Raw genomic sequence first — 18,695 nt, 5'->3', positions numbered from 1 at the left:
ACTAATTAAGAACAAAAAAATGACTTCAGATTCCTTTGTTGTACACTTGTTATTGGTTAAAAATGTAAATTTAAAATTTTATTTTATTTCAGAACAAAATTAATTTTATGTTTTAGCCATCTAAAATCTGAGTCTTTATGCTTGTTTAGACACAGATAAATGTTTCATTTGCACATGTGTCTATATATCAATACACATAGGAAATTTCTTCCTCTAGGGGGAAAAATTAGATTTTACTTATTTCTTTCCATCCTTTGCGCTTTCACAATATATTTACAGTGAATAAATTGTGTGTGATGTTAAATAGAGATAATACTTTCAGGATCCAAAAAGAATATGAATGCAAATCGGCAACACTCAATTACTAGTCTAAAAGCGTTCTTCCTACTAAGCATTTTATCATTGGAAAGATGTTATTCTCTAATTTTAAAAAAATCCTTAAAATAGGCAAATGCTTGCAAGTCTTTTCTTTTTTCTTTTTTCTTTTTTTTTTTTTGTGAGGGAGATCAGCCCTGAGCTAACATCCGTGCTAATCCTCCTCTTTTTGCTGAGGAAGACTGGCTCTGAGCTAACATCTATTGCCAATCCTCCTCCTTTTCCCCCCCACCAAAGCCCCAGTAGATAGTTGTATGTCATAGTTGCACATCCTTCTAGTTGCTGTATGTGGGACGAGGCCTCAGTATGGCTGGAGAAGTGGTGCATCGGTGCGCGCCTGGGATCTGAACCCTGGCCGCCGGTAGCAGAGCGCGCGCACTTAACCGCTAAGCCATGGAGCCAGCCCTGCAAGTCTTTTCTATGTGTAAGCACAGGTGTATAATTCTTTCTCTTCCTTCCTTCCTTCCTCCCTTCCTCCCTTCCTCCCCTCCTCCCCTCCCTCCCTTCGTTCCCTCCCTCCCTCTTTCCTTCCTTCCTTCCTTCCTTCCTTCCTTCCTTCCTTCCTTCCTTCCTTCCTTCCTTCCTTCTTTCTACCCTCCCTCCCCCCCTCCCTCTCTCTCTTTTTCTCTTTCCTTCCCTCTTTCTTTCTGTGTCTGTCTATCTATCATCTATCATTGATGTCAAATTCACATAACAAAAATTTACCATTTTAACCATTTTAAAGTTTATGATTCAGTGGCATTGAGTATATTCACAATGTTGTGCAACCAATACCACTAATTCCAGAACATTTTTATTGCCCCAAAAAGAAACCTCGTACTTATTAAGCAATCACTCCCCATTCCCCCTCAACACCCCAGCCTCTGGCAACCTCTAATCTGCTTTCAGTCTCTATTGATTTGCCTATCCTGGGCATTTCATATAAATGGAATCATATAATATGTGGCCTTTTGAAACTGGCTTCTTTCACTTAGGATAACGTTTTCAAGGTTCATCCATGTTGTTTCTTGTTTCAGTACTTCCTTCCTTTTCATGGTTGAATAATATTTCATTGTATGGATATACCATATTTTTGTTTATCCATTCATCAATTGAGGGACATTTGGATTGTTTCCACCTTTCAGCTATTATGAATAGTGATGCTGTTAACATTTATGTATAAGTTTTTGTGTGGACTTATGTCCTCAATTTTCTGCGAGTAGACTCATGGGGTCATATGGTAACTCTATGTTTAACATTTTATGAAACTGCCAAACTTTATGACAGCAACTGTACTATTTTACCTTCCCACCAGCAGCAACATATGAAGATCTCAATTTTTCCACACCCTTGCCAACACTTGTTGTTTTCCATTTTTTAAAATAATTTTTTAAATTATAGCCATCTTAGTGGGTGTGAAGTGGTATTTCAATGTGGTTTTGGTTTAAATTTCTCTAATGACTAATGATGTTGAGCATCTTTTCATGTGTTTATTGGCCATTTGTATATATTTTGGAGAAATGTCTATTTGAGTCCTTTGCTCATTTTTTAATTGGGCCATTTGTCTTGTTGTTGAGTTGTAGGAGTTCTCTCTGTGTTCTGGACATTAGGCCCTTATCAGTTGTATATTTGTAAATATTTTCTCCCATTCCCTGAGTTGTCTTTCACTTTCTTTATAGTGTCCTTTGGTGTACAAAAGTTTTTAATTTTAATGAAGTTCAGTTTATCTATTTTTTTCTTTGGTGGCTTGCGCTTTTGCTAAACCATTGCCTAATCCAAGGTCAAGAAGATTTTCACCTATGTTTTTCTCTAAAAGTTTTATAGTGTTACCTGTTATTTTTAGGTCTTTGATCCATTTTGATTTAATTTTTGTATGTGGTGTAAAGTAAGGGTCCAAATTGATTTTTTGCATTTGGATCTCTAGCTGCTGAAACCTATCTGTGTCTTGTGGCTGCCTAGCCTTCTTAGGGTGGTCAGTCACGAGGCTGTGCTTTTCCTAGGGAATCCTTATTTATTGGCATGTGAGTGTTTTTTGTCTGAGATTGTTTAATATCTATTGAGAAGATTTCATCTCTCCCATTGAAGGGTATTTTCCAGGCTCCTAGTATTCTATGTTTGATGGTGAGAGAGTAGACACCTCTTCCTTATATTAACTTATGAACCATTTCTCTGTTTTTAATCCATGTCTTGCTCATGACCCCTCCTTTCTTGGTGTCTCCAAGACCCCAGCCTCTTAAGGGTTCTGCAGGATAAAATGGTTCTCATATTGTCTATATCTCTCTATTTGGTTACTTAAGGCTAAGGAACACTCTGCTAAATCTAATTCTTTCATCTTTCCTGTTCTACCAGTCCACAAGTGTGTTTTAATTCCAGCTCTACTATGTGAATGAATCTGCTAAGTGCCTAAGTGCTCAGATGACAAGAACCCACTGAACAAGGCCAAGATGGATTTTCCCTAGTATCCTTCCATCAGAGGCCTTGAGGCTATTCAAAAGGTTGTGGGATCTCACTGAGCCTAGTATAGGGCTTTACAAGTAATTAGTACTCAATACATGTTTGTTATTTGGCTTATTGTTGGAGCCTACTGAAAAAGAAGTTTTCTAATCTATGTAGCGAGCAGATAAAATGGGCCTTTGTCAGAGAAAGGGAGGAAGAAAAGTATGGATTAACAGAAGTCTGATAAAGAGGAAATATGATTTTTGCATCAATAATAAGGTTGAGATGAGCTAATAAAAAATCAGACGGTTATTAGACTCTAATATATTACATTAATTTGTTCCTCTTACAATTATAGTGTACTTATATTCTTTATTGTATAACTAAAAATATAATAAACATTTTTTAAGTAACATTATAATAGTGGACCCTGTACTATTTAGTGAAATGCTTTTTAATTTTTGTTGATGTTATAGCACCTAACCCCTAGAATCGCTACACTAAATGTGTTTCTGAAGCTAATGACTCTTCTCTCTGTTTGTAAGGATAGTAAATGAAGCCTGTAGTCCAGTTAGGAAATGACAGATCGTTAACTTGTGAGAGGTTTTCAGAAGCCTGCTTGATGGACAAACTACATCTAAATTGCAATGACACCCTGAACTCCTCTTTATTTACCTTTCACCAAGTTGAATGCACCATCATCATATGCCTTAAAAATGTACTCTTCAACTGCAAAATGTTTTCAGAACAAAAAGGCATGAGTGAATGGGTATATCATTCTCATGTTCCTACACTGTAGGCCTTAATTTCTTTCTGGCTCAAATAAAGTTCATGTGAAATTATGGCTTCAATTCCACTTTTGGAGTGCTGAAACTTAAGGAGTCATCACCAAGAATATGACAAGGCTCTGCCTTGTAACTGAGGTCTACTTCTATGCAGCATCTGTAAATTGATTAGGAAAATAAAATTTCCATATTAAACTGGCTCACAAAAGAATTATTTAGACTGTGACCCTTGTATCTGGGGGCCTCAAACATCACCAGATATTTTTCACAGTTTATTCTAATTGCACCCTCAAGTAAAGGAGTCTTCAAGTAAAGGAGACCATATTTGATACTGAAGTAAATTCCATAATTTCCTAATTCACATTTTGTTTTTTAGAATATATATAATGAATATAGTCCTTCTATCTTCACAACCTGGTATTAAGATATTAGGCCAGTGACTCTAGAATTAACTCTTTGAATAAATGATATATTACAGCAGTGTAATATCACTCTGACTCCATGCATTTTTATAATTAATCAAGTATTTTATAACTTGGATCAACATTGCCTGTAATTTGTGCAGTAAGTCCCTTGTTATGGGGCTCCCAGGGTCCCAGGAATTGCAGCTCAGCGCCCAGATTGTCTGGCTGCCTCTACTACCTGGAGTTTTTAAATACCTTTTTATTATTCCAAAGAGCAGTATATGCCTTGTTTTAAATAAAAAACAAGGTACAAATTTTTAAATAGATCCTAGAAATTACTCCATATTAACAGTAGTATTACTTATTAGAAAGTATATAAATTAGACAAATTCCTATAATTAGAATTGCTAGATCAAAGAGTATGTGTATTTATAACTCTCAAAAACTTTTGATTTACTTGGAATTTATTTTGACAGGAGTGAGGTAGGGATCTAGCTTGATCCATTTCTAGGTGGCTGCTAGTTTTCCCCAATACTCTGTGTTAACTAATAAATCTCTCTCTAGTGCTCCAAAATATATAGTTTTTATTGTATACTAAATTCCATATATATAAAATTGGATTTATTCTGTGTTCTGTCAATCATCTAATCTATTCAGCTTTCTAATTAACATAGCTTTTATTTTAATATCAGATTAGGCTAGTCAGCTAAATTTGCATGTTTACTTTTTGACCTAATCTTAAAATTCATTTTTTTTAGTTTTTTTTTTTTTAAAGATTTTATTTATTTATTTTTTTTCCCCTCAAAGCCCCAGTAGATAGTTGTATGTCATAGCTGCACATCCTTCTAGTTGCTGTATGTGGGACACGGCCTCAGCATGGCCGGAGAAGCGGTGTGTGGGTGCGCGCCCGGGATCCGAACCCCGGCCGCCAGCAGCAGAGCGCGTGCACTTAACCGCTCAGCCACGGGGCCGGCCCTCATTTTTTTTTTAGTTTTAAAAAAATAATCCTGTAACAGTTTTCTTTTTCTGGGCTCATACAATTTATGGAGATTTAAAATCATTATGAGTCTTCTTATGTAATAACAGGTTGTGCATATTACTTTAATTTACGTGGTTGTATTATTATTTGAATATTTTTAATATTTCCCTTTATATTCTAAAATAAGATTATCTCCATTGCTTGATTTGTCAGCTTTAAATAATATCTAGTGATAATCTGCCTTGCAAAATTAGAAAAATCAATGTACTTAATATTTCTTATACCATATTCTTTCCTTCATTCTTCCTCTCAATATTTATTAATTAGATTGTTTTTCAACATATTCATGATCTGTAATATTTATATTTTATTCTTTCACCAAATTCTATTCTTTCAAAATTTCCACAGCTTTTATATTTGATTGGAATCAATTCACTCCACTACTCCTTTGACTATTATTTTTTGCAATTATTCTTGAGTCTGCTCATGTTTGAGAACTTACGTTCTTTGCCTTTATTTGTGAAAATAGCTCGGCTGATAATAAAATTCTACATCACCCTTTTGCTCCCTGGACCCCCCAGACCTGCTTTGTTGTCTTCTAGCAATAAAAGTGTTCATGGAAAGTGACCTTAGTTCCTTATGCACCCACCCTCACAGATGACTTGATTGATTTTTTGTCCTGGGTGCTCATAATATCTTCTAAATCCATCTTTAAAATCTTTGGGTTGATTGTTTTATATCAGTTTTGGAGGGGCAAAATATACCTTTTCAATCTTCTATTTCAGGAAAGTTTTTTTCTACTGTATCTCTTAGCAAACTTCCATCTCGTTTGTCTGTTTCCTTTCCCAGCAATATCAATTATGCCTATTTTGTCATATTCTTTCATTCTATCTACTGTTTGTGAAGTGTTTTCTCTTTTTCATTTTATTTTGTTCAGTTTTATCAATGCTGTTCTCCATATTCATGGCTTTGTTTTTAGAAGTGTCAGTGCCCTTTTTTGATGCTTCTAATGCTTTATTCATTTAAATCACGATTTTATTTTTTCTTTTTATTTTGTTTCATTAATTTTATATAAAAGCTCCCCATGACTTTTATCTGCTTCATATGCTTTGTAGTATAGTTTTTCTGGTGTAGTATTTGGCTGTCTTTTTAATTTTTTTCTTTAAGTATTTCTTTATATATTTTGGTGTTTTTTTTCTTGGAGTATCTCTTTACATATTCCAAGCTGGTTCATTTCTAGTTATTATTCATCTTAGGATTAAGTCTTTTGAAAAAAAAGGGGAGGGAAGCCTTAGTCATTTGGCAAAATAAAAGAATATATAGCCCTTTGAAATGAGAGCACTGAGAAGAGATGAAAAAGCACAAAGGAAAAATGATAAAACAGCAGAAAGAGATGAATAGTTAACTGGTAGAGCTCAAAAAGAAATGGGAGAGAAAAATGAAACCCCAACAGAAATCAAGACAGCATTAGATGCTGCAAATAATAGAACAGACAGCATGAAAACACAGTCAATGATTAATAGAATAGGCTTGGAAAGTCATTTTTTAGTGGACCAGCTATTTTTTTTGACGATAAAGTATAGCGGAAGGGTTGCAAGAGTGAGCTGGATTCATTAATTGTCTTTGTGGGCTTTACAAATTAAAGAAAAACCTCATTTGTGGGTTGGTTTTGGCTATTATCTAGTAGAAGTTCTTTTTAAGTCACATTGACAATTCCCATGTTACAGGATTTCTTGTGTACTGATTTAGTATTTACTTCTCACCTAACCAAGAACTGGTTACTGTCCTTCATCTCTCTTCTCTCCTCTCACCCCAACAGGTGAATTCTTCTTTCAATATGTCAGTTTTTCCTTACTTAACTCCGTCTCCTTCACCACCCTTGGTTGTCAAATAGCTGTAAGGACTCCCAAGTGCTCTGCCATGCACCCAGATCTTGCAAGTAAAGAGTTGTTGATTTCACTTCTCATCTGGTGACCTCTCTGTAATACTGGAAATCTGTATCATCCTGTGGCTGCTCTCAGCCTTCTCTCTCAATGAGGTCTAGAACTCACTGTCCTTGGCAAACTTTTTAAAGTATGGTTCGTCATTGTGGCTGCGTGAACATTTACATTTATATTTCGTATTTCCATTTATGTTTCATACTTGTGATTTTTCTTCACCTTGTAGTTTTGTGTTTGTTTCAAAGAAGAGAGCCTAAGCTCTGTCATATTAACTGGATAGCTTCATAATGATCATATGAGAAAACTACTCCTTTGGACTAAGCATTGCTCTCTCCCTGTCAATCACCTTCTAGAATGGAGATACAAAGTTAATGACATGATGACACTTTAAGTCAGAAACACTGGAGTCTGAATTTATTTTTATCACATTTGAAAGACCATGGGAAAGTGCCAGGGAAGCATAAGCGGCAGCTGCCTAAAGGGCGAAGAAGCCGAAGGGGGAAGAAGTATTGCCTTGTTCCTCCGGGCACTGACTCTCACAGTGATAGCTGCTGGTGTTCTTCTCCTAATGACTGCACTTCCTGGGTTCCTGAGACAATCCTGAACAAGGTAAGATGTTAACAGTCCCAGATCCATTAGTTGGTAGGACCTGGAATTAGCAGTGCTGTCCACAGATCAAGGGTGAGCCCAAGGTGTTCAGGTGGCTGACAAATCACAGAAACAGCTTCCTACTACCCAGCTTATATGATTGGACCATATCTATCAAATTCTGGCCCTCCGTATAACAGCTGCTGAATGAATGAACGCTTCTAGGACTAGAGTCAGGCTCCAAACCTGACTATTCATCTGGGGCTCTGTTATTGTACCTCTGTCTTCACATGGCCTTTCACTCTATGTCTCTGTCTTCTCCTTTTCTGTCAGTAACAAGGTCACTGTCGTTGGATTTAGGGCCCACTTCGTTAATCAGGATGATCTCATCCTGAGATCCTTGATTACATCTGCAAAGACTCTTTTTTCAAATAAAGTCACATTCGTAGGTTCCGAGTGGATATACATTTTGGGGGCCACCATTGTACTCACTACACTTGCGAAACACATATTGGAGAACATTCTCATGTATGGCAGACATAAATGTCCATGAATTATAGGGCGATACATAAGAAAGTTGTAAGCTATGATTTATGTGAAATTCTTGAGGAGCTAGCTACGACTCCACCTCCTTCTTCCCTGCTGATCTCGAACATAACATTGAATTGTTGCAGTAGTGTTGAAAACCAGTGGACGATTGTAAGGCCACTTAAATACTTGTCTATGAGTGTAGCCAGGGTTTTACTTGTTGCTATGCCTCACCCATAAGTTTGGACTCCCCTGACATGGACACTTGTCCCAACCCCGTCTAAGTTTGCTCTGTTCTTTTTGCCTTTCACTTTGCTGACCCTACGTGAAACCAAACTTTGACACATTGCCTTGTCCTATAGAACTTACCCTCCCACTCTCAGCCATATTGTGAGGGTCCTGGTCTGATTTCAGTGCACACTGCATTTTCAATGGAGAATTATTTGCAAATTCTGCAGTCGTACCTAGGCTCATTTTACACAATTCTATAAGCAATGAGTAATAATAATAGAAGAGTGGGTACTCAATTTGTTGAATGCGGAACAAAGCAGGTTAGGTAAACCGCCTAGATTCACACAGCAAATAACTGGTGGAACGAAGTTTCAAATCCAGATCTTTCTGACTCCAGACCCCAAACATTTAGCCACTATACTGTAAGGCTCCACTGGAAGATAGCCACTTATACCAGCAATGGGCTTATGTCGCCATTTGCGCAGGTTTAATAGGAACCCAACAATAGGCAATCTCTGTGAGATCATCTGACTCCTGAAAATAGTACAGAGAATGAAATAAATTATTTTGTCTAAGAGATTCATTACTTGATTAAGGGACTTTGCAGAACTATTTCATGAATATAATTCTTGGTTTCTGGTAACAAAGGCTGCTTTTAACTTAAATTTTTAGTACGGTGCATATTACATAATTCTTATAGGTAGAAGAGCATTAGAAATAACCTTGCTTAGTTAAAAAAGCCCAGGAGAGAGGACAGGGAGAACAATTGTGAACATAGTAAAATGAAGAACAGTTGAAGGTTTTACCACAAACAGCAAGAAAAGCATTGAAATTATCCTACATAGCCCAAAGACACAAAGCATTTCATTTCCCTTTGCATGAAACTGGTCTGACCTTCACAGTTCTGAAATAACAGGAAATATTATTTCTCTGGTAACTGTACTGCATTTTAGGCAAGTAGTTAAGCAGAATGCTCAGCATGAATAAATACAGTTAGAAATGGTTAGGGCAGATTTCTATGAAGAGTGCATGTTAAGCAGTAATATAAATGTAAGAGCTTACAGCGAAATGAAATTCATAATGTAAAGGTTAAACCTGCCTAAGAGAGACTTTTAGGTAAACTATTGGGTCGAAAAACCGATTCCCATTTTGTTTTAATAGTTAGCAACATATGGTGGCTGAGGCAATGTGTTTCAGTTCAGTGGATCTTGTAGCATTATCTTGTGCTTGATTCAGCAGAAATGTGCATGACTTCTGCAGGACTATGAAAAATGGCTGAAGTCCCTCTTCCTGAATCTGAAATTAATGACTAGAAACATTATCAACAAGGTAGGTTGTCAAAAATATAGTGTAAGTATTTTATCTAGAAATGGTGTATTTTCCCTTAGATAAACACTGAAGATTTTGTGGGATAGTTTAGGAGGATAAATTTACGTAAATTTGAGCATGGCCACAGTATTAGCTAAAAACAACTGGAGATAAGAATCAGAGATGCTTACTATTATTACTTTTATCTCCTGTCTGACTCCTGGATTTGAAGTATATTGTCTAGGCTTGTTCGAAAGTGAGAAGACTGGCTGGGGCCGTAAGAACTTGTAAGAGCATCAGAAGATCCCTAATATCATATCTGGACTGTGAATGAGCCATCAAAGGTAGCCCTCATCCTTTGGGGAATCCTGTGCTTACTTACTTAATCCTTACATTTATCAAACATTTGTTGAACCCCAACTATATGCCAGCCACTCTCCTAGAGATGCAGATATAAATGAAGCATAGTTACTGCCTTCAAAGCTGTCTAGAGAAGGTGGGCCTGGTGAACAAGCAGGTACACTAGTTACAATTCAGAGTGCTAAGGAATGGCCAGGTCATGAGAGAGCCCAGCTGATACCACCCAGTCCAATTAGAGGAAGGAGAGGAATTTAGGGAAAGCTTCTTGGACAAGGTGCAGTTTGAGGGGAGTGCAGAAGTTACTTAATTTCTGGGCCTGTTTCCTCTTCTGTAAAATATTGAGAAACTATCACCTATCTTTCAGGGTTGTAGCGAGGATTACATTAGCTAGCATGTGTGAGAGAGCCTGGTACATGTAGGTGCTCCATGTTTTCATTATGATCATTGTGGACGGATTTCCACTCTCGCTCTCTAGTCCGGAAATGCATGAATTCCAAAATCTGAATAAGATGATTAAACTAAACCTTAGACCAGTTTAACTCAGGCCAGCTATGTGAAAGCACAATGTAAATTATCAAGCACCATAGACACACGATTTATTACTCTGAATGCATATGGAAAAGAAAAGATATGTATTAGTTTCCTATTGCAGTTGTAACAAATTACTATAAACTTTGTGGCTTAAAATAACACAAATTTATTGCCTTGTATTTCTAGAGGTCAGAATTCTGAAATCAGTTTTGCTGGGCTAAAAACAGGGTGTTGGCAGGACTGTTTTCTTCTGGAGGCTTTAGGAGAGAATCCAGTCCTTACTTTTTCCAGCTTCCAGAGGGTGCCCCACGTTCCTTGGCTCATGGCTGCATCACTCCAATCTCTGCTTCTGTTGTCACATTAACTTCTCCCTCTGATTTCCTAACTCCCTTTTATAAAGACACTTAGGATTACATAGGGCCCCCCTGGATAATGCAGGATAATCTCATCTCAAGATCCTCAACTTAATCATATCTGCAAGATCCCTTTTGTCACATAAGGTAGCAACTACAGGTTCTGGGGATTAGGATGTGGACATCTTTGGGGGCCATTATTCAGCCTACCACAAGACACAAAGATCAGAAGAGAACATCTTTGCTTGCAGTGCTACAGTATTTTGTCCCTGACAAGTTTTAACTGCTCCCAACACATGTTTGGGCCATTGTACATAGATAGGGCTGGCTCAAAAAGGAAGGTGCCTACCAGAGCCATTGAGCTCCTGACATCCGCCATATTGATATTCAAGTTTAGCAAGCCAATGGCAAGTGGTAGTGTTTGACCTTGAATTAGAATTCTGTCCCATCCTCACATTGATTTCATCTGTTAACTGCTATTAGATCACAATCTTTCTCAATTTCATTTAAATTTGCTCAACAGCCATGTTGTGGGCAACATATGAACAGAATGATGGTACACTAAAACCCCTGGGTCATAGTTGAATTTAATGTAGTGATGTTATTTGAGCATACTACATTTTTGCTGAGGGAAAGCTGTGTTGACTGTGCTTGATTGAGAAATTCAAACAAATGAGACAGAGATGTATTTGTTCCATAAGACTCAAGCACAAGATATTAAAATTAATTGTTTTGTTAAAATTATATTAAGTCCAAGGTAATAAAACATCACATTGCTTTATTTTTCTAAATCAAATTAAATCTGAGCCCCTGCTCACAAACCTTGGCAAGAAATTCAATAGCAGCCATGCCTGGGAAGGCCCTCCCCCACCCTCGAGTTGAACAAGTGCTTGGAAGTTTAATCAGGCCAGAAATCTGGGGTAAGTGCTCTGGTCTTCTGTGAAACATAGTTGATCAGACACTGTTCATTGTTTCAGTCCACCTGGAACATTTAAAAATGGGTTGATCTGCTGTGTAGAGCATCCATTTTCTCTATGAATGACTAAGCCAGTGAAAATTTTTCTGTGGTGCCCAAGGCCGTGGTGTCTAGGGTTCATTGTTATCACACTCCACCCCACCGGGATGCCATGTTGTAGGAAAATTTTGGTCTCTTCTATTCAGAAACCAGCACCATCCTCTCTAACTTAGAGATTTCCAATCATCCCCTAGCCCACCCCCAAACTCACCCCTTAGAACAGAACCCCATCTCCTCTTCAAGCCCTTGAACTCTCTCACTCTTGGATTACACGAGACAGCATGTGTGAGAAAGCCTGGCACACATAGGTGTCTATGTTTTCATTATGATCACTGTTTGGCACTTTCCTTAAAAACAAAGCTTCTGGGGCTGGCCCCTGGCTTAGCGGTTAAGTGCGCACGTTCTGCTACTGGTGGCTCGGGTTCGGATCCGGTGCGCACCAAGGCACCACTTCTCCGGCCGTGCTGAGGCCGTGTCCTACATACAGCAACTAGAAGGATGTGCATCTATGACATACAACTATCTACTGGGGCTTTGGGGAGAAAAAAAAGGAGGAGGATTGGCAATAGATGTTAGCTCAGAGCCAGTCTTCCTCAGCAAAAAGAGGAGGATTAGCATGGATGTTAGCTCAGGGCTGATCTTCCTTACCAAAAAAAAAAAACAAAAACAAAAAACCAAAAGCTTCTTAACTTTCCCCTGAGATAAGAGAAACCCTAAAACATGTGAACACGACAGCTGGCTAGCCCTTTCATTTTTGTGTGATGAGCTACATGAAATTAAGGCATAGGTAATTCTTAAGCAGCTGATTCTGCTCAAATAGTTAATGGTTTAAAAGTGAATTGTTGGCCCCGTGCACCTCTAGACTTTAAAGAAAAGTCAAGTGTTGATTCCGTGTTCAGCTCTTGGTTCTTTCACATCTCTGCCTTCACTCTTTCTGCAGACACTGCCCCCTTTAGCCACCTCCCCCTTGTATCAGTTGTCTTAGAAACAACAAGAAATGGAATGGTCCTGCTAATTTCACAGGTGATTCCCCAGATATGCATTTTAAAAGTACATTTAGATGTGATCAATCAACTAATGAAAGTAGGGTGAATATTGTATAATCATTTTATTAGAGAAACATAAGAGAGCAGCATTTCTTTGTGATTTATCCTTGTTTTATTGGCTCAAGCACTCACCCAAAGCCTGGGGGATCCATTTTAGTGGAAAGGTTAAAGCGAATCCACTTTCAAACGTTATAGCTTAACTAGAAATGATTTTAAGAGCTCATGATTAGGAATCTATAACTTCAATATTTATTTACTTATTTATTTAAATCAGCTAAGATCATTTACTCCTCTCTTGTCTGCCGAGGTTTTCTTTCTTCACTGCTGTGTCCAGCTTGATGATGTTCACGGTCTCTTTTGAACTTGTCGCCTCTGTGACAATTTCCTCCACCTGTGTCCCGGTGGTTTCTTGTTTTGGCTCTAAGTTATGACCTAGATTGTCACCTCTAGTCATCACCTCCTCAGTAAGAAGACCTATCATGCCCAGGTTAGTAGAGAATGAGATAGCTGTCATCTTAATGTCAGGAACAGCTAGTAGTTTCCATGAGTCTTACAGTTCTTCTAGACTGCTTGGAATAAAATTGGGGTATCTTTTCTTAGAGGACTACAACAAGGCTTTCTGGGGATGTGCAACCACATTAGCTCATTTTGAAGAAGCATTGAAGCATATTGTGAAAGTTATGCAAACGTGAAGGGAAGAATATCAAACTCAATGGGTTATCATCATCTTTCAGATAAACTCCCTTTTCCTCTCCTCCCTCTTGACCCTTGTGCCAGTGAAATAAAAGATAGTTTTAAAAAACCACAATTACGTGAAAAAAGGGAAGTATTGTTTTTGTAAAAGCAATTCTGAAACACAGCTATTAAAAGAAGTAATCTTCAAAAACTTCAGATAGGCTCATCTAAATTCTCAGTTTAAAATGACTTATTAATATAAAAACCTAAAAGTTTTTTTTAAAAAAAATTGTTGATGCTGTTGCATAACTGTAGCATGAGGCAGCGAGATGTGTTGAAATTGGGCTGTGGTTTATTATAATTTTTTGTTGAATTTTGGTTTCTCATTTTGGACGCTGTACCTCCCGTAGGCAGGAATGAGCTTCATCGCCCTCACCGTGGATGAGGGAAGAGTCAATTCTGCCAGGACTACAGGGAAATTTGTTGGATTTCTGGCTCCTCCTTGACCAGCAGTTTCAGGTCTGTTTGTTTACTAGTCTACCTTTGCCCATTTGTTTTTTTTCCAGCTTTTGGAGTCACTCTTTTATATAGCATATGATTTTTCTTTTTTGATCTAATCTGAGGGGATTAGATATAGAAATATAGGGAATATTTCTTTCTCATTTGCATTTAGTGTTTTGACAACCATTTTTTATTTTAAGGCTGTCATTTTTTATGATATGCTTTTAGTTTTTAATCATTTTTATTTGCTATGTGGTCCTAGATGTTCATATTTTTCCATGTGTTTATATATTTATTTATTATTATTATTATTATTTTTTGGTGAGGAAGAGCTGAGCTAACATCTGTGGCAATATTCCTGCATTTTGTATGTGGGATGCTGCCACAGCATGCCGGTGTGTAGGTCCGCGCCTGGGATCCAAACCCGCGTGTGAACCCTGGGCTGCCAAAGCAGAGGGTGCGAATTGAATCACTACCCCACCGGGCCGGCCCCTATCTATTTATTTTTAATTTATTTTTTTTAATTGAAGTAACATTGGTTTATAACATATAAATTTCAGAGGTACATCATTATACTTCGACTTCTGTATAGACCACATTGTGTTCACCACCAAAAGTCTAGTTGCCATCTATCACCATACATATGTGTTTATATATTTAAATCATAATTTAATGAGTTATCACTTTAAGATTCAATATCTGACTCCCCTTCTAAAAGATGCAGAGACGAGTATACTTCCTCTTTATCCCACATCCCTTCCTGTTTCTCCTTCCCTTATATCAGCTGAGGTAGATTATATCATTATTTCTAAGTTGCTATGGTCTATAACATTAACCTTCTGTTATACTTGTAATTTTCACACTTGGGTAGTGTCTTTACAATGATTTCTCCATTCCTCTCTAAGTTTATGGTATATCATACTACAGTACAGTAGTCGTTTTAAAGAAGAGCTCAAAGGAACTATGTTCCTGATTTCTTGCATGTTTCACATTATCTGTCAATTACTTTTATACTTGAAATGATAACTTGTCTAGATTGAGCATTCTTGGTTTCTATTTTCCCCCCCTGAGGACTTGGCGGATATTGCTCTGTTGCCTTCTACAGTGATTTTTTTTTTAAGTGTGAGGTCAGCCAAATTTTATTCTTTCTAATAGGAAAATTGATTCTTTCTTATTCCCCATAGATTGTTCTATCATTTAACTCTGGTAAGTTTCTCCAGGTATGTGCTGATCATTCTATAGCAAATTTTTCCTGGTACACAATGTACTCATTTTATCTATACATTTGATTCTTCCTTTATTTCAGGAAAGTTTTCTTTTATTATATCTTTGAATATTTACTGGTATGTTTCTTATTTAGGAATGTCAGTTATACACATGTTGGATCTCCTTTGGCTCCATAACAGTAATTTTCCTTTCAAATACTTTAAAAATCGTTGTTCTTCTGTATTTCTGTGCTTTTAGAAATGGCTTGTTTTTTCCTTTTGATGCCTTTAATGTGACCTTCATTAATGTAATAGTTTCATTTTTCCTCTTCTATTTTTTTTTTAACTCTGACACATCGCTTTTCATTACATTTATTTTCTGATCTTTTTCCTTGAGTCCTACTGTGTCTTGTATGAACTCTTGTTTCAGAGGGGTTGTGATTTTTAAAATAATTTTTATTTAAAGAGTATTATATTTTTCATGATTTTGGGCCTGATTTATGTTACAGTCTTGTGAATTTTTTATCTGCCTTCTGCTTGCCAGACTTTTGACTTTTGGTACTATTTTTGTATATGCCTCAGCTGACTTTTTTTCTACTATAAATCTGTAATGCACACCTGAATCAGCTTTTGATGATGGATAGTATAGAGGACGGTTAGGTAGAAGTGCAGCAGGAAGTTTGAATTTTAGACCATGGCTTTTGAACACATTCTCACTAATATTCTATCCTAGGTATATAAATCATCTCTGAGTTAGCTAGAAATCTCTCTGGCACATAGTGAAGCCACAAGTGTTTGATTGATTTATTCATTCATTCATTCATTCATTCATTTCTTTCTTTTTTCATAGTGATTTTCCTGCTTCTCTGCAGGGCTACTTGCCACTGATAATTTCTCTACCACCATGTTTGACTTGCAGCAGTTCTCCTGAAAAGATGGCCTGTCTGTATGCTTTCTGATTCACTTGGCAATATCTGCCACTCTGTGGTATAAAGTAAGGTTAAAGAGGGGGCCGGCCCCGTGGCTTAGCAGTTAAGTGTGAGTGCTCCGCTGCTGGCGGCCTGGGTTCGGATCCCGGGCGTGCACCCATGCACTGCTTCTCCGGCCATGCTGAGGCCGTGGCCCACATACAGCAACTAGAAGGACATGCAGCTAAGACATACAACTATCTACTGGGGCTTTGGGGGAAAAAATAAATAAAAATTATTAAAAAAAAAAAAAAAAAGTAAGGTTAAAGAGGATTCAACAATTTCTGCATGAACACCAGTTGGCCATTCAAGTGAAGATTTTTTTTTTGTCTTGATATTTCCCACTTACTGTGATGAATGCCTTACTCTGCTCAGGGCTTGTAGTGGCTCGTGTTGAGGTCCCCCCTTCTTTGTACTATTTTCACTGCACTTGGCAGCAGTTGTGGTTTAACATTGTGGTTGTTTCTTTATATGTTGTGGTTTAGAGTTATGATTGTTTCTTAGTGTATTAATTATCTATTGTTATGTAACAAACCACCCCCAAACTTAGTGACTTCAATCAACCATAATTTATTACTTCTTCCAGTTCTGTTGTTTGCCTGGGCATTTCTGCTGGTCTCACCTGGGTTCATTTATGTGGCTGCAGTCAACTGGTGACTGAATTGCAATGGCTGATGCAGCTGGGATGTCTGGGCCTCTCTCTCCACATGGCTTTCCATCCTGACTATCTTCACAGCATGGTGATCTCAGTGTTCCAAGAAGGTAAGAATCTTTAAGACCTCTCATAGCTGAGGCTAGAAAGTCTCATAGCAACAATTCTGCTGCGTTTTCTTGGTCAAAGCAAGTCAGAAGACCAATCGAGTTTCAAGGAGTGTCAAAGTCACATTGTAACTGGCAACTAGTTATAGAAGGAATTATTGCTCCTCTCTTTGGGCAAACAATCGATGTTGATGAATGCTGAGGTTCATCTTTTGATTTATGTTTCTTGACCTTGTTTTTGTTTGGTTTATAGTAAAGAAAGGAGTGGAGACAATTTTATACTGTTGCCTTTACAGGAAGTCAGCTATTATTATTATACGAAAAGAAAACTCGTACTTGTATACCTTTTTTTGAATAACATAGCACCCTTTATTTTTTACTTTTTAAAGACTCATATTAAGATATAACTTTAGAAGTGCCTCTACTGTATATAGTTAATAGCTCCCAATTATAATGGAAGGATTCTGAGACCTGAAACGGGGAAGTATTTCCCAGTTCATGTAGTATAGGATAATGAATATTGGACTGCAAGGCAGGAAGGCTGGCTTCTATATCTGATTCTAGTCTATCTTTGTGATCTTAAGAAAATCAGTTTACTTTTGTCTCTCATTTACTAAAATGACATAATTCTTAAACTTTGTCGGAGAAGTTATCTATGGGATTTGTTAAAAATTTAAATTCCATCCCTTTCTCCCTTGAAATTCTGACTCAATAGGTCCAAGATAAGGTCTAAGAATCTGATTTTTTAAATAAGTTCTTCATATGATTCTGTTGCAGGTGGTCTGTTGACCATAGTTTGAGAAATACTTTACACCATAAGTATGATAGAATTTGGAAAACCTCAGAATCAACTTCTACTTCCAAAGTTCCATTAATTATGAAACACATATTTAAAATGTGTTTGTTCATTGAGCAATGATTAACAATTTAATTACCTGCATCGCTTAGAACATCTTTGAGAATAAATATTCTAACTTGGGCTCAATGCTTTCACATCTGCCATTATGTAAATGAAAGAAAAATTAGTTTCTCATGAACATCGTTAAAATCTGTTGATTAAAAAAAATTGCACATTTCTGTAATTCTCACCTCTGTATCATACTTTTCTTCCCTGTCATGCAAAGTGGAAATAAGTTAACATTACAATTATTCATAGATATATAGGCGCCAATCTTTAATAAGTTAAAAACTTGTACCTCTCACTGTGTATGTGCAAGTATCAGGCTGTGTTCTAGAGAAGCCATTTCTCATCACTCAGAAACATCCCATCTACTTCAAAGTTAATTCTAAGCAATGAACAGTGAAAATTATTAAAACAAAGTTTGCACATATTAGGTGCTAAGATTATTAAGTAAAGCTATTTATTTTTTTAACGTCAGAAAATAGAGTTCAATGACTTTTAACATTAAATAGTTCAAGTTCAGTGCCACCAACATAACATTGCTATAGACAAGCTTTGGGGTGTGGACATATGATTTAGTAATAAGTTACTCACAACTAAAGAATATTCATTTGTGGAATATTGTAGTAGTTTTTGTTGGGCTTTTCAGGCCACATTTTTAGCTTAAGAGCCATATAAAAACAGGCCATGAGCAATATTTGCAGCTCATGTCGTAGTTTTAAAGCCACAGTTCATGACAAAAATGTACATCAAACTCTAAGACTGATTCCAGGTTTTAAGGATTGTGTTAGTAATTTAGTTGACAACTTTATTTTTTGTCAGTGCAAC

The 18,695-nt window shown here is 37.1% G+C and overlaps 1 long non-coding RNA gene across 1 annotated transcript in view; it reads left to right on the top strand.

Moving 5' to 3' along the window:
• The first annotated feature begins 13,947 nt into the window (after positions 1 to 13,947).
• Positions 13,948 to 18,695, top strand: part of LOC147917287 (uncharacterized) — a 44,413-nt gene continuing 39,665 nt past the window's right edge. The window contains exons 1-2 of the long non-coding RNA XR_015552081.1: positions 13,948 to 14,052; positions 16,794 to 16,969. This is a non-coding gene — a long non-coding RNA (uncharacterized LOC147917287). The remainder of the gene's footprint in view (positions 14,053 to 16,793; positions 16,970 to 18,695) is intronic.

This window comes from Ceratotherium simum, chromosome 4, assembly GCF_057802395.1.
Source record: "Ceratotherium simum simum isolate JZ-2026a chromosome 4, ASM5780239v1, whole genome shotgun sequence".
In the NCBI taxonomy this organism is placed as follows: domain Eukaryota; kingdom Metazoa; phylum Chordata; class Mammalia; order Perissodactyla; family Rhinocerotidae; genus Ceratotherium; species Ceratotherium simum.
Note: the sequence above shows the minus strand (reverse complement) of the source record. Positions and strands in the feature narration are given on the sequence as shown.